This window comes from Macaca nemestrina, chromosome 8, assembly GCF_043159975.1.
Source record: "Macaca nemestrina isolate mMacNem1 chromosome 8, mMacNem.hap1, whole genome shotgun sequence".
Classification (NCBI taxonomy): Eukaryota; Metazoa; Chordata; class Mammalia; order Primates; family Cercopithecidae; genus Macaca; species Macaca nemestrina.
In genome coordinates, this window is record NC_092132.1 from 127558464 (window position 1) to 127574295 (window position 15832).

Sequence of the window (15832 nt, forward strand, 5' to 3'; positions counted from 1 at the left end):
AAGGACAGAATAGAACAATAGTACTAATGTTTTTTAAAACCGTAGAAGAAAATCTACAAGGTCAAGGTCAAAGATATCGTGGCAAATATTTAAAAAATGTGAGGCCAAATAAAATGTCCAACAGCCATCTGGATGATAGCCGGATGCTGTGGCTCATGCCTGTAATCCCAGAACTTTGGGAGGCCGAGGTGGGTGGATCATTTGAGGTCAGGAGCTCGAGCCTAGCCTGGCCAACATGATGAGACCCTGTCTCTACTAAAAATACAAAAAAATTAGCCGGGTGTGATGGTGGGCACCTGTAATCTCAGCTACTTGGGAAGCTGAGGCAGGAGAATCGCTTGAACCTGGGAGACAGAGACTGCAGTGAGCTGAGATCGCACCATTGCACTCCAGCCTGGGCGTCCAGTGAGACTCTGTCTCAAAAAAAAAAAAAAAAAAAAGGAAAACTGTATCCGGATGGAAAAGCAATCACCCCCAAAAGAATGAAAATCAGGAGGATACCGAACTTCCTTGCAGCACTAGACACTGTAAGACAACGGAGCAACATCTAGTTTTGAGGTAAAATATTGTGGCTCCACAATCCTGCACTCCATTTAAATGTGCGCATAAGAATAACAGAAAGACACTCTCAGATCTACAAGAGATTAGAAAGTATATCATCCACAGACGAAACCAGAAAAAATTACTCAGAATTATCCTGCATGAACTAGACTACATTAAATTCGTAAATGGGAATAAAGTAGTATAAAAAGCTATAGTAAGGCAGAAAACTCTATCTCATACAGATTGAGTTCAATAATATGAGTACAAATACAAAACATTTTAAGAGAGATGATTCATAACACAAAGGTAATAATATGGGTCTAAACATCCGTAAATACAATTTAGGAAGTAGAATGGAGAAGAGTAGGGACAGTAGTGACAAAAATAAAATACGAAAATGTCTTATCTCATGGTTTGTGTGTTGGGAAAACAATAATATTGCTTAAAGTTTCCTTTGAGTTTAGGAAAAATAGATTCAAATACAATTTTTAAAACTTACAGGTAAGCAATAGTAGAATTAAATATTATATAACTTCTAAATTATTGCAGAATAAAAGATAATAACTCAAATTCGTATAGGAAAAGTTAAAGAAAAAATGAAAAACACACAAAAACACTAATATTAGTAAACAAACTAAATGAAAAGAAACACAAAATTGAAAATATTATATAGGAAAAAGTCATTTAATAATGTCAAAATATATAATACAAAATTAAAACACAACTATCACAAACTTTTCTCTGCCACATAGCATTGGCCCAAAATACATAAAGAAAAACCTGCTAGAAATACAAATAGAAATCAACACAAATGAAATAGTAGTGGAATAACTTCAAATATGCATCCTCAGTCTAAGGCAGACTAACATCCAAAATATAGAGCATTTGAACAATATCCTTAATGAGAGTTATTACATAGATAACACTTTACAAGCATAAAAATATCTTCCTTTTCAAGCTTACAAAAATAGTCTTAATAGCCATAACAAAAACAAATTAAATATAGAAAGTAGAAATTGTACAGACCGCAGTATTGATTGCAGTGCAATAAAATTAAACTTATAACAAAAAAACAAAAAACACAAACAAAAATATTCTCAAACTCCTGGACAATGTTCTGAATAATTCTGGGATCAAAGAGGAGATCAATACCATTGTTAAAGAACTATTCAGATTATGACAATGAAAACACTATATATATCAACATTTGTGGGATGCTACTAAAGCTATTAAATGTGTTATTCCAAAATTTCAAAGAATAAATTATTCCCAAATGGTCTAAACTGCTCCAGAGCATAACAAAGGAAAGAAAGCTTCCCAATTTGTTTTACTCTGATATCCAAGCCTGAAAATGATAGTACTAGAAAGACTACAGAAAATACAATGAAATTCAGCAATTATTCAAAACAATAATAGACCATATCAAGGAAGCCTCATCTGAAGAAAAGAAGGCTGACTTAATATTAAGAGATCAACTGATAGAAATCACATTAATAAGGCAAAAGAGAACAGTCATATGGAGGTCCCATTAGAAGCCAAAAAAAGATATTAGTCAATATTCAACATCTGTCCTTGCAAACTTTAAAGAAGCATCTAAGTAGTCTTAATTAGCATAATAAAGAATATCTCAATATCTAGCCGTCAATATCACATATATATAAATGTATTGAGATATACTTGGCACTTTTTAAAGAGAAAGGAAAATAACAGTTTTAAATGGTATAATTTATAATACCATAAAGTTACATTTTGTAGATTTTGTATATACACTATATTAATACATACAGTATGTATTACTGTACTGGGTTAAAGCCCCAAACTATGTATACTTTTGTACTTATTTTTATGGGCACTTTAAGGAATTCTCATGGTTTAGTGTTGCCTATGTTTTATTTTTGTTTTTTGTGTTGAACTTTAGCACTTAATGCTTCCTCCTTCCATCACAGGGAACTTTGCTTGCATTTTCACATCCTCCCAGTAATCCACATGTTATCTTTCACTGACTTTGCAGGAAACTTTCCACTGTGGCTCAGCTCATATGAGTAGTAACCCTTTTTATGTATACAGAATATAGACAAAACATTTCATCGAGAAAAACTTCATCAAAGTGGGGTATTACAAACATGCGCCTCCTGGGGTTCTTCTCTTTTATTTACAAGAACCAAATGCCATAGGACTTGGTTTCAACAATGATGAATAGAATAGATCCTTACCTTCACTAAATCTTATTGTTTTCTTTATGAAAAGCAGTTCAATATTATTGTTAGACCTGACTTGGCACAATAAAATGTATAATATGAGACTCTGAAGGACTCTACTGAAGATCAACCCATCCCTTTGAGTTGGCATAATGTCTAGAACTAAGTGACAGAATACACTACTGAAATAACAAGCCAAGCTAGAGACTTAAATTTGCTGAAACCACTAAACCATTGGATTACCTTCAAATTCGTTTTCTTAGAAACTATTTATTTTTAAAATTGATACACAATAGTTGTATGTATTTATGGAGTACGTAGTGATGTTTCCATACATACAATGTAAGTGATAAGGTCATGGTAATTAGCATATCCATCATCTCAAACATTTATCATTTCTTTGTGTTGGGAACATTCAATATCCTCCTTCTAGCTATTTGAAAATATATAATACATTGTTAACTATAGTGATCCTACAGTACTATGGAACACTAAGACTTATTCCTCCTCTCTAGCTGTAATTTTGTAGCCTTTAATACAGCAGTCCCCAACCTTTTAGGCACCAGGGGCCAGTTTTATGGAAGACAATTTTTCCATGGACCATGGAGAAGGATGGTTTCAGGATGACTAAAGCACATTACATTTATTGTGCACTTTATTTCTATTATTTTATTGTGATACATAATGAAATAATTACACAACTTATCGTAATGTAGAATCAGTGGAAGCCCTGAGCTTGTTTTCCCACAACCAGATGGTCCCATCTGGGGGTGATGGGAGACAGTGACAGATCATCAGGAATTAGATTCTCATCAGGAGCATGCAATGTAGATCCCTCACATGTGCAGTTCACAATAGGGTTTGCACTCCTATGACAATCCAGTGTTGCCAGTGATCTGACAGGAGGGGGAGCTCAGACAGTAATGGGAATGATGAGGAGCAGCTGTAAATACAGATGAAGCCATCACTTGCTCACTTGCCACTCACCTTCAGTGCAGCCTGGTTCCTAAGAGGCCATGGACCAGTACTGATTCATGGCCCAGGGACTGGGGACACTCGCTTTGATAAATCTCTCCCTATTCTTCCTTTCTCCCTACTCTTCCCATCCTCTAGTAACCTCTGTTTTACACTTTAGTTCTATTAGATACACTTATTTGGCTTCCATATATAAGTAATAACATGGTGTTTAAATTTCTGTTGGTGACTTATTTCACTTAACAAAATGTCCTCCATGCTCATCCATGTTGCAGAAAATGACACTATTTATTATTTTATAATATTTTATACTTATTTTTATACAATGTCATTATTTATTATTTTTCATGGCTGAATAGTATTCCACTGTGTATATATACCACATTTTCTTAATCCATTCATCTGTTGATGGACAATTAGGTTAATTCCATATCTTGGCTATTATGAATAGGGCTGCAATAAACAAATGGAATTATATAAAACTAAAAAGCTTCTGGACAGCAAAGGAAACAATCAACAAAGTGAAAAGACAACCTACAGAATGGGAGAAAACATTTGCAAACCAATTCATCCAATAGGGGATTAAAAACCAGAATGTATAAGGAACTCAAACATCTCAATAGCAAAAAAATAAACAATCTGATTTTAAAATGGGCAAATGATCTGAACAGAGATGTCTCAAAAGAAGATACACAAATGGCTAACAAAAGTATTTTTTAAATGCTCAACATCACTAATCATCAGGAAAATGTAAACAAAGACACAATGAGATATTATCTCATCACAGTTAGACTGGCTATTATCATAAAGGTAAAAAAAAAAAATACTGGTGAGGACATGGGACATGGAGAAAAGGGAGTGCAGTGGCATGATCATAGCTCACTATAGCCTCAAACTCCTTGGCTCTAGGATGGGATCATTCTTATCCCAGACCTCAGCATCACACAATATACCCATGTAACAAACCTGCAAATGTACCCCTGAATCTAAAATAAAACTTGAAATTATTTTTTTAAAAAGATACCACTAGTGAGAATCCTGTATAATAAGCAGCTTCACTCCAAATTGTTTGATCAAAGTTTAAAGTTCCCCCCAAAAGCTCATCTTACTTGTGTACAATAAAATAAAAAACATCATAATCTTTGGTTAGAATAGCCTCAAGAAACATATTAAAAATTATAGCTTTTGTAATGGAAAAAGGTGGCTGGCTGTTTTTGAAAATTCCCCTAGGACTGAAGAAACTCAAAACGTGTATCTAATAAAATAGAAACTGGTTATGAATGATATCGCAGATTTCATGTCCTCCATTAAATTTCTCCCCATTCAGCAAGGAAAGCATTTTCTTTCTGCCTCCTTGTGCAGTTATCAACCACTGACCCAGCACCCCGGCCGGACTCCTTGATAAATTGTGACCCCAGAGTCTGGGGACAGAAGCTTGCTGCTTTGAGCCACAGTTGTCTGAGCCAAAGATGTCAGTTTTGTTGTGTTTTGTTTCTTAGTGGGAACAGGGTTATTGGAAAGGGGTTTTAAGTTAGATGGTGCTTATAAACCAATCCAATGCATCATAATATTGTACTTCCGCTAAAGAAGATGCAGGCTAATAGTTTATTTGGCATCAAAATTTTATTTTCTTCAATAAGTTAATGTCACATTAAAAAGGTGGAGATTGATATTTATTAAAAGAGAATTTTAATGCATAATGACAACGTAAAATGTGTGGACCTTAGCAAGTTCAAACAAACCAAAGGTAGAAAATATTTGGGATACAACTGGGGAAATTTGACTACAGGCTGGGTATTAGAAATGTCGAAGAATTATTATTTTTGTTAGCTGTAAAAATAATATTATGGTTATGCAGGCAAATGTCCTTATTTTTAGAGAGATATTCTGAAGTATTCTGCATGAAGAATGTCAAGATATTCATAATTTTCAAAAATTAAGCAAAAAAAAGATAAAGCAAACATAGCAAAATGCTAATAGTTATTGAATATAGAGGATTATTCAGAGGATTATAAGATTTTGCCTATTTTTCTCTGTGCTTACAATTTTTCATTATTAAAGTTCTTACTAAAATTAAAATTTGAATATTTTATTCAAAATTAAGTATTAAAATATTTCTTAAAATATTTATTTAAAATTATTTAAAATATTTTAAAATACTTTTTAATTCTTAAATATTTTCATTATAAAAATTTTTAATTTTCCAACCATAGAAACAATATAAGGTGTGAGAATCCAATGATAATAGAGACTTTTTGAGCTGGGAAGGACATGGGAGAACATTGATTCCAATACCCTCCCTTTAGAGATGTAGAAGCTGCTGCCTCAAGTGACTGGAAAGTTACCTGAGACTACATAACTGGTTGGTGACTGATATGGTTTGGCTGTGTCCCCACCCAAATCTCATCTTGAATTGTAATCCCCATAATCCTCACATGTTCTAGTGGGAGGTAATTGAGTCATGGGGGTGGTTTCCCCCTTACTGTTCTCCTGAGAGTGAGTGCGTTCTCACAAGAGCTGATGGTTTTATAAGCATCTAGCATTTCCCCTGCTGCACTCAATCTCTCTCCTGCCACCCTGTGAAGAGGTGCCTTCCACCATGATTGTAAGTTTCCTGAGGCCTTACCAGCCATGTGGAACTGTGAGTCAATTAAATCTCTTCTTTACAAATTACCCAGTCTCAGGTATTTCTACATAGCAGTGAGAACAGTGACAGAATTTAAAGGAGAGATAAAGTTTCCTGACTCCTAGGTACAACTCTGCAACCACATTCTGATTCCTGGATTCTGTCCTGCCCACAGATGGTCTGCAGCTAAGTCAATACAGCTACCACTCCAGAGCCACCAACTCCACCTCCTCTGGGCCATCTGTTGGGCCTTGGACACCATCACTACAATTGTCCCTGCCACCACTATGGACTGACAGGAGCTTCAGTCGCTCACCCTTATGCCAATCCCACCTCCGATACTGCTCCTACCCTCAATTTGGCAATGAAAAAACCAATACAGTCCCCACATCCTTCCAACACTGGAACTGCTTTCACCTTTGACCTCTTGGGTTCTACCAGATTAAAAAGAAGGTTCATTGTCATTTTTAACAAAGCAAATACCTCCAAAAATGCTTTAGTCCTGGAAGATATATTAATTGAGCCATATTTGCATTTCTTTAATGTAATGCTTTTTTTTAGGATATGAATTTTTGAAATGTGTTAGCAGTGAACAGGAGAAAGAAATCACATGGATTAAATGCCTGTTGTTTTCTCAGCAGGAAGGCCCTGCAAACATTTAGGCAGGTTATAAAATTACAAAGTGCCTAAAATTGCAAAAACAAAATTGGTTACACAGTTCGTATTGATAAAGAAAACTTAAAAGTTGTGTATTTAATTCTCATTTATCATTCTAGGTTTAAATATAATCTTCCTTTCTTCTTTTTTAAAATTTAATTCCAGGAAGATGCTTCTATTGTATTTTTTATTCATTTATCCTATATATTTATTGAGCAACATGATGTTTTGATACACATATACATACTGAAATGATTACTACATTCAAGCAAATTAACATAACTATCATTTCACATAGTTATATTTTTTTGTGTGGTAACTGTGCACATTTCCAGTGTACAATAAAATATTATAAACTCTAGTCATCATGCTGTACATTAGAGGTCTAGGCTTATTTATCCTGCAAAATTGAAACTTGGTAGTCATTGGCCTCCATCTCCCTATTATATTTTTATAGTGAGAGGTGCTGAAGGTAGAACAGTTGAAGGATTATACAAAATACTGAACGCAGAGAGAAAAAGTAACATTAAAATATTACTTTTATTTATTATGATTTTGCTTTACCACAAAACTTTCATCAGTCTATGTTGTCTTCTGGCAAAGAATTTTAGCTTCCTTGTCTTACTTAGAGATTAGGAATTAATTTCAGCTGTGGGATTTTTGCTACTCTTAGTTCTATTTAGTGCCTGTCCCAGACCTGTGAGGCCCAACAGGTAGCAGGGAATATAGGAAAGAGTAAATCACTCCAGACTTGGAGTCCCTCCACAGTGCTCCTGCATCCTGCTCTGCTCTCTGCAGTGGTGGATGTAAACCTCACCTTCCTGCCCTTTCCTGCTATTGTCAGAACTATAACAGTTTCCAAACTCCCTCCCATCTCCCAGACTTTTCCTAGTCCTAAACCTTCCAAACAACTGTCCTATTGCCTCTTGTATTCCAACATAAAATAACAGTTTACAGTTGAAAATAACTGCCACCCCCTCCTCCTGAAAATTCTAGAACTAAAAAAAAATAAATAAAAATTAAGATTTAATTAGTTTAAAATGTACACACTGTTTTACTATGGGTTTTGTGGTTATCCTAGAAATTTACTCATTTATGTTAATATATTTAATAGCAGAGAAAACACAGCTGAAGAGAAAATTAGTAAACTAGCACATAGGTCAGAAAATTTTATCAAGAAAAAAGCATAGAGTGACAAAACAAAGAAGAGAGAAAAGATGTGGGAAATTCAGTAGCAAGATCTAACATATAGTTGATTAAAATCCCAGAAGTTAAAAGAGAAAATAATACAGACAATAATTGAAGAGATAATGCCTGATAATTTTTCAAAACCAATAAAAGATATCAATCTATAGATTTAAGAAGTCCAGTAAATCCCAAGTAGGATAAATAAAAGAGAAATTCACACCTAGGTATATCATAGTGCATAATGCATAATTGCAGAAAACTTAAGATAAACTTAAGAGAAAATCTTAAAAGCAGTCACAGGTAAAAGGACAGATTATGTTCAAAGGAGTGACAGACTAAAGCCTACCTCTCAGCAGCAATATCAGAAATTAGGACACAGCAGAATATGACCTTCAAAATACTCAAACAAAATTACTCTCAATGTAAAATTTGATACTCAACTGAAAATATCCTTTGAGGATGAAGATGAACTAAAAACATTTTCAGATACACAAAAATGAGAGTATTTGCTCCCAGCAAACCCATACTAAAAGAAATCTGAAGGATATTCTTTAGGCAGAAATAAAGTAATCTCAAATAAAGGTTGGAGATATAGAAAGAAGAGAAAAATTACAAAAGGGGTAGATAAAAGGATAAACCTGAATAAGCATTGAAAGTGTCACAATAATAATAACAATGTCTAATTTGGATATTATGTATGCAACTGAAGTAAATGACAATAATAACATAAAATCAAAGAGAGGATTAAAGGAAGACAAAATGTTCTAGGGTCCTTTTGTTGTTTCAGAGGAGAGTAAAAGGATCAATTATCAGAAACTTTGATAGGTCAAGTATATGTGCTGAATTTTTAAAGTAACTACTAAAATGATAGTAAAACAGTGCATAAATTCCAAACTAATAGAGGAAATAAGTGGAATAAAAAATTCTCAATAAATTTTAAAGAAGCAAAATCAAAAAACAAACAGTACCAGTAGGGCAAATGGAAAGCACATGCTAAGATAAGAAATTTAAATCTACACTAGTAATTACATTAAACATAAATGTACAAAATATTTCAGCTCAAAGCTGAAGATTGTCAGACTGGTGCTGAAGATTGTCAGATTGGTTCAAAACAACAACAGCAACAGAGTCCCTTCAACAATTCCTCTAGACTTCCACAAAGCAGTGGTTCTCACAACCACACACATGGGGACCTCACATGATCTGAACTGTGGTCATGTGGCCAAAGCAGCTGTGCCTTTTCTTAATACTCTTCCTTATTTCCCACTAAAGAGGAGCATTTCCCCTCACATGTATTAGGTACAATATATTGTGTGTTTGTGTGGGATGGGTTTTATTTTTGTTAATAGAAGTTGGACTTCACTGTCTTTTGAACTATTATAGACCTGAGTAGCTCTTCTAAGCGCTGGAATTTCAGTATAAGAAAATGTTTTGTGACTAAGTTTTGGTTGCCAATCCTCGAAATTACTGGGCCTTGTGGGAGGGAAATAACTAAAACCACTCAGAATTTCTCAATAGCTGAACTTAGGTTGTCCTGATTTGTTAAATCAAGGTCCGTTCAACCAAGACCTAAAGACAGGAGGTACATTGAAGTCCCTAAAATAAATTGCATTGAGAAAAGTGGGAGTCAAGCTGAAGAGTAGTATTCAAGATAAAGACCTGAGGTTTCATAGAAAAGGATTGGTTTATTCAATGATGCTGATACTGGGAGCTCCTCCAGACCAAACCCCGTTACGTTGTTTGTATTGTTGGAAAGTAACTGAACATGAGAGCATCAACTTGAAAAAAGTTCATGTAGGAGCATTCTGGCTGAGTTTGGCACTCATCTGCTCTTAGACAGCCTTGACAACATATATATTAGTGATTTATTGCTGGTTAGCAAATTACCCCCAAAATTAACGTCTGGAGACATTTTTTATCTGTTGGTATTTGTGGGTCAGCGAGGTACCCTTGGCTTAAAGTCTCTGATGTTGCAGTCAAGATGTCAGCTGGGGCTGTGGTCTCATCTTAAAGTGCCATTGAGGGGTAGGGAGCTGTATTCCAAAGCTCATTCACATGGATCTCAGTAGGCCTCGATTCCTTGTTGACTGTTGACTGAAGGACTCACTTAGAACCTTGCTTCGTGGGCCTTGCCACGGCACAGCAGCATGGAAGTCACTATCTTTTTGTAACCTAATCTCAGAAGTGTCATGCTATCACTCACCATATTCCAGTTAATTAGAAATGAGTCACTACATCCATCCCACACTAAAGAAAAGGGAACTACACAAGGGGATGAATGCTAAGAGGCAGAAATCCTTGTAGGTTTTCTTGGAGGCTTCCCACCACAGGGATGGACCAATAAGCTCTCACTACAGAGAGGTCGGCAGCTTCTGACTGCAGAGCACAGACCCTCAACAGTGACATCATGACACTGTGTGGCTGGGAGAAATAAGGGGGGTGGAAACAATAAGAACCACTATTTATTGAACATTTTTCTATGCAAACACTAATCTAATCAATTTACATGTTTTCAGGGACTGAATGTTTGTGTCCTCCCACCAAATTCGCATGTTGAAATTCTAACCTCCAATGTGATGCTATTAAAAGATGGGGCCCTTGGGAGATAATTAGATGTAGATGAGGTCAGAGCCCCTTGTGTGGGATTAGTGTCCTTATCAGACACTAATCAGACAGTAGTTCTCTCTTTCTTTTTGCTATGTGAGAACATAGTAAGAAGCAAGATGTCTGCAAGCCAGAAAGAAGGTCCTTAACAGGAATGAATCTGCTGGTACCCTGATCTTGGACTTCCTAGCCTCCAGAACTATAAGAAACAAATGTATGTTGTTTAAGCCATCCAGTCTGTAGTATTTTGTCATAGAAGCCAGAGCAGACTAAGACATGTATACAAACTAATTTAATCATCATGAAGACCTATTCTTATTATCTATACCTCATCACTGAGAAAAATGAGGCACAGAGACATTAAGAAACTTGTCCAAGTTCAGATAGGTAGTAAATAGTGGAGTCAGCACTCAATCCCAGGAACTCTGATTAGAGTCTGTGCTTTCATCCACTACTCTCCATTGAGTGGGCACAGTGTGAGGACATTAAATGGACATCAATGTCCATTTCTAAAGCTTGGGTTTGGGAAGATTTGGATTAGAGAATAAAGACTGGCAGGTAGGGGCTTAAGCAAGTGCTAACTGAAAAAAATAAAGAAATATGGTGTCATCTGTGCCTGCAAAGATGAAGAGTTGTGGAGTATATTGCCCAAATTCACACAAGGTGACAATGGAGGAGCTTGTCTTCTTTGGATTAACCTTCAGATCCCTCTGCTTTTAGGTAACTGTGGAATGTCTCAGAAACAAGGAATTTGAAAGCCCCAGGAAAGGCATCCATGGTTCCAATCGAACTCCACAAAGATAAGTCCGAAGAAATGCAGAATACAGCCTGCTTTCCTCAATGGTTTTTGGCGATCAGTTCTTCCCTTCTCCAGACTCATCCCGAATGCATGTAATGTAAGCCCAGCCTTCCATTAACAACCAGCCATAAAAATGAATTGGAATACATTGACTGGAGTCGGATACAATCTAAAAGTAAAGGAGATGTTTTTTTCACTTGATACCTCTGAATCTCTCCTACTTCAAAGAACATTCCATTCCAGATGTCCCTACACCTAAAGCCATGGTCCATCTGTCAACAGCCATCACTGTATCTCCCCACAGTACATGCTGTTTGCAGCGCAGCATGGGATAAGCTCCCTCACAAACTGGAACTAGAACCTATTTGCATTTCTTCCTATAAACATGAAAATTCTGAAGTGTCTTAGATCAATTTTGCTTTTGCCTTTGAAACAGATGCGTCTTACTTTTCTAGCTGATTTAGCTCCAGGTAGTCTTTCTGCAGGGGAGGGTATTCTTAGTGGGTATATGCTGCAATGACCAAAGATAAGCACCCAGTAAATACCTGTTGGGTGATGCAATCAAAGAAGGCTTCCCCTGAATGCTTTGCATGAGCCTAAGTTTTCATGGGCCCAAAAGGAGAATGACTATTTCCTTTTGAATTTGGCCTGGCATCAACACTTCTTGCTTTCTCTAGTTTTGATACCACTTCTCCCACTGCCAATTTCTCATAATTCATCCGGAAGCTTGGGACAACTCAAACTGTCCTGATAGCCATAGTAACTCCAAAGCATAAGAGAGTAATTCTGTGAGCTCCAGGCAGCAATACCCAGGGATTGGAGACCAGTGTAGCAAACTCTCCTTTTGGAATCTGGAGTATAGAGGGAAATATGTTGCCAGCAGGGAGACTTGTTTTTGGTGTGGAAGCTTATTTTACTCCAGGGTAAAGTAGAAGCTGTGACATCTGAAAGTGGGTAGGGAACACTGGCATGTGAAAAAAGCAGAGGCAGTTCGTGATGGCAGCAAATGAAGGTCACATTTGCATGTGATTCAAAATGCTGAGGACAGAGCCACCCCAAGTAGCTGTCATGTAGCAATACCTATCCACGTAGCAGTGCCCCAGGGACTTCCCTGCAAGAATTATTACACCCACTTTCCTATAGCTGCTTTGATTGCTGAAGCTGGACTGTCACTGGGTTCCTTGTAACTTTCTCAGGCAGACACAGCAAACAGATGTAATTTCTGGTTGTACCTGTCTGAGTTGTCACTAGTCAGTGATGGGATTCCTAGTTCAACATCTAATTGGAGGTTTACATGGTTTTTGGTGTTGGTGCCTCTTGCCATTTATTTGTAGAACTTCTTAACTGGAAGAGAAGAAGCTTGCCTGGTAGATATTTTGTCCCTGATAAATAGAATTTGTAGAATTTAGTTGACCTCTACTGATCAGTCATCGATAAAGAGCTACCTCTAATATTCACGCTAGCAATAAAAGAGCTACATGCTGTCAAGACACAGACATACTCAATGCCAAAAATACACGCATATCCTTCCATTACATTTCCCTTTAATACTTACTATAATGTGTTTATGCAATTATTTACATGTTAACCTCCCTCTTCAGTCCCTGAAATCCTAGAGGACAGGTAGAGTGTCTCATTCATCGTCATGGTCCCAGCACTTGACACAACATCTTTACAGAGTAAAAGACTGTTAAAATACCATCTTTAGCAAGCATCATCCTACATTACATCTTGTAAATGGTAAATATAAGAGACTAAAGCCATATGTCAAGTGGAAGGAAACCTATTCAACTCCCTAATGTTCTTTACCTCCTCTCACATGACTGCAGTGAATGAGAAAGTGAGAATGGGGAAAACCTACTTGGTTTTGTGCTCACTATTGAAAAATATTCCTTAGACTACTTTGATATAGGGCTCTACACCAAATATTTCAGATCATTCTTGGAGAATTTTGAAATACGGAGAGGCTCCATAATTGTTCTCCTACGCACAATGCTGAAGGATGCCCAATATCAAGTGTACAACACTAAATGCACAGCAAACCTGACCCTGCCGCGGAAGCTGCCCAGTGGAAGCCAGGATTCAAACCCATGACCCTTTTCTGCTCAGGTTCATCTCCCTAGCTTCAGAAACTACATAGGTCATTTCCTAGAGACTTTCTGTGAGGTGCTTCTTTCTGCTATGTATACCATTTTCAGTAGTGCACTGAAAACAGCCTAGACAACCCTCCCCCTAAAACCTTCAGCCTGAGGGAGCATTTGCCAGCAAAGTCTCCTGCCTTGCCCAATACGTACACTGCTGTAAACAGGGTTCAGCAAAACTTGCCTGTAGAGGACCAAATTGTAAGTATAAAATACTTTGTGTGTCACCTACATGTCAATTGCATATTCTTCTTTGTTTGCTTGCTTGCTTTTTTTTTTTTTTTTTAATATTTTAAGTTCCGAGATACATATGCAGAACGTGCAGGTTTGTTACATAGGTATACATGTTAATGGTTTTCTGCACCCATTAACCCATCGTCTACATTAGGTATTTTTCCTAATGCTATCCCTCCCCCAGTGCCCTCCCACCCCCTGACAGGCCCCGGTGTGTGATATTCCCCTCCCTGTGTCCATGTGTTCTCGTTGTTCAACTCCCACCTGTGAGTGAGAACATGCGGTGTTTGGTTTTCTGTTGCTTTCTTGCTTTTTGTTTGTTTTTTACAAACATTGGAAGCATTACAAAAGCATTCTTCACTGGAAGACTCTACTACAGAAATTTAGGCTGAAAAACTGGATTTGGCCCACAAGATCCAGTTTAGCAACCCATGAGAAAGGTTAGCAATATTCTTTTACTTTGGTGGTACTACCAACACAATAATAAGTTTATTTTAAGGAAGGCTTTCTTATTGAAGAATTAATGATGTAGGTTCAGATAACCCAGTTTTCTCCCTTCAAGTCACTGTGTGACTTGGGCCTGCTCATTGGACTTCTCTAATCTTCAGTTGCATCATGAAAACATGGGTCATAGATAAGCATCTTATAGTGTTGCTCAAAGACTCCAATGAGATAATGTATGTGAAAGTTCTTTGTAAACCACAAGTTCTATTTAAATGTTAGCTGTTACTATTGTTAACGTTACTGAATTCTCAGGAAACATAATTACTCTGATGACATTATGGTTTAGTTTGTACATATACAGTTCCAGTGATAGAGTGTGGGAAAATCCCAAAAAAATATTGGTTTGAATTATAAATTATTAGAAAGCTTCTAACTTTTCTTAGAAGCTATTATTTTGTTTGTGTGGGAAACTACTTTTAAGGAAAAAATGTTGTGGTTTCCTAACTTTCCACATTCAAGGCTAAAAACCACAAAAGAAAAAAAATATTTTTATAAAACATATTTGTAGAGGTCAATTTTCAAATGCCAAAGATTTTGTCCTCGTAAAATTAAAATGAGTGATGACTCATTTCTTTGAAAAAAGAGAAATTGAGATTTTGCTAAAAATTAATATAATATACTTTGGTAAGGAGGAAATGCACATTCACCTAAATGCTGTTGGCTGGCTGTGGCTGCAATGCTTTCTTGCTTAATATATTTCAGAATTGAACAGCTAGTAATTGTCACCAAACTTGGGCAACAGTCAAGACAAAAAATAAATTTTTATTCTTTCCGTGAGACTTTTAAGGTATTTCTCAGGTGAAAGCAGGTATATTCCTGGCAGCATGGCAATAGACTCTTAAGGTATGTCTCCCAAAAAAGTTAAATAAGAGCTTCAACAAATTGTGGTCAATGCGATAATGAAGCATACCTATTTCAAAAATATGTATTACAAATTTTGTTTGTATTTTGTTTGTGCAAATATTAAAAATATGAAAAGCATACAAAAATATAAAACACTATCTCAAATTTTCCAATTTGTTTTAATATTCTGCATTTAATATCAGACCACATCTTTCTTTTAAAAACCTTGAAATGCTTAACATTTAACTCTGCCAGCTCTTTTATTCTCTGGGCCCTCATCCTCATGCTCCCCTGAAAACATGAGCATTTCCCAATTTTTTTTTATTGTCCCCAAACTCTCACCTCACCTCCATCCCTCAGATGATAAAATCACTCATAAATAGTTATCTAATGTGCCTATTCTAATTCTCATAAGCTCTGCAAGAGCAGGGACTTTGTCTTGTTCCCTGCTAAATCCCTACGTAAGGAATATGAAAGCTGGCTCAAAATATCACTCCCAGGGCTTCTGTCACCCCGTCTA

The 15832-nt window shown here is 36.4% G+C and overlaps 1 long non-coding RNA gene across 1 annotated transcript in view; it reads left to right on the forward strand.

The window, feature by feature from the left end:
• Positions 1-11724, forward strand: part of LOC105482025 (uncharacterized) — a 65644-nt gene extending 53920 nt beyond the window's left edge. The window contains exon 4 of the long non-coding RNA XR_987349.2: positions 11512-11724. This is a non-coding gene — a long non-coding RNA (uncharacterized lncRNA). The remainder of the gene's footprint in view (positions 1-11511) is intronic.
• Positions 11725-15832: the final 4108 nt, after the last annotated feature.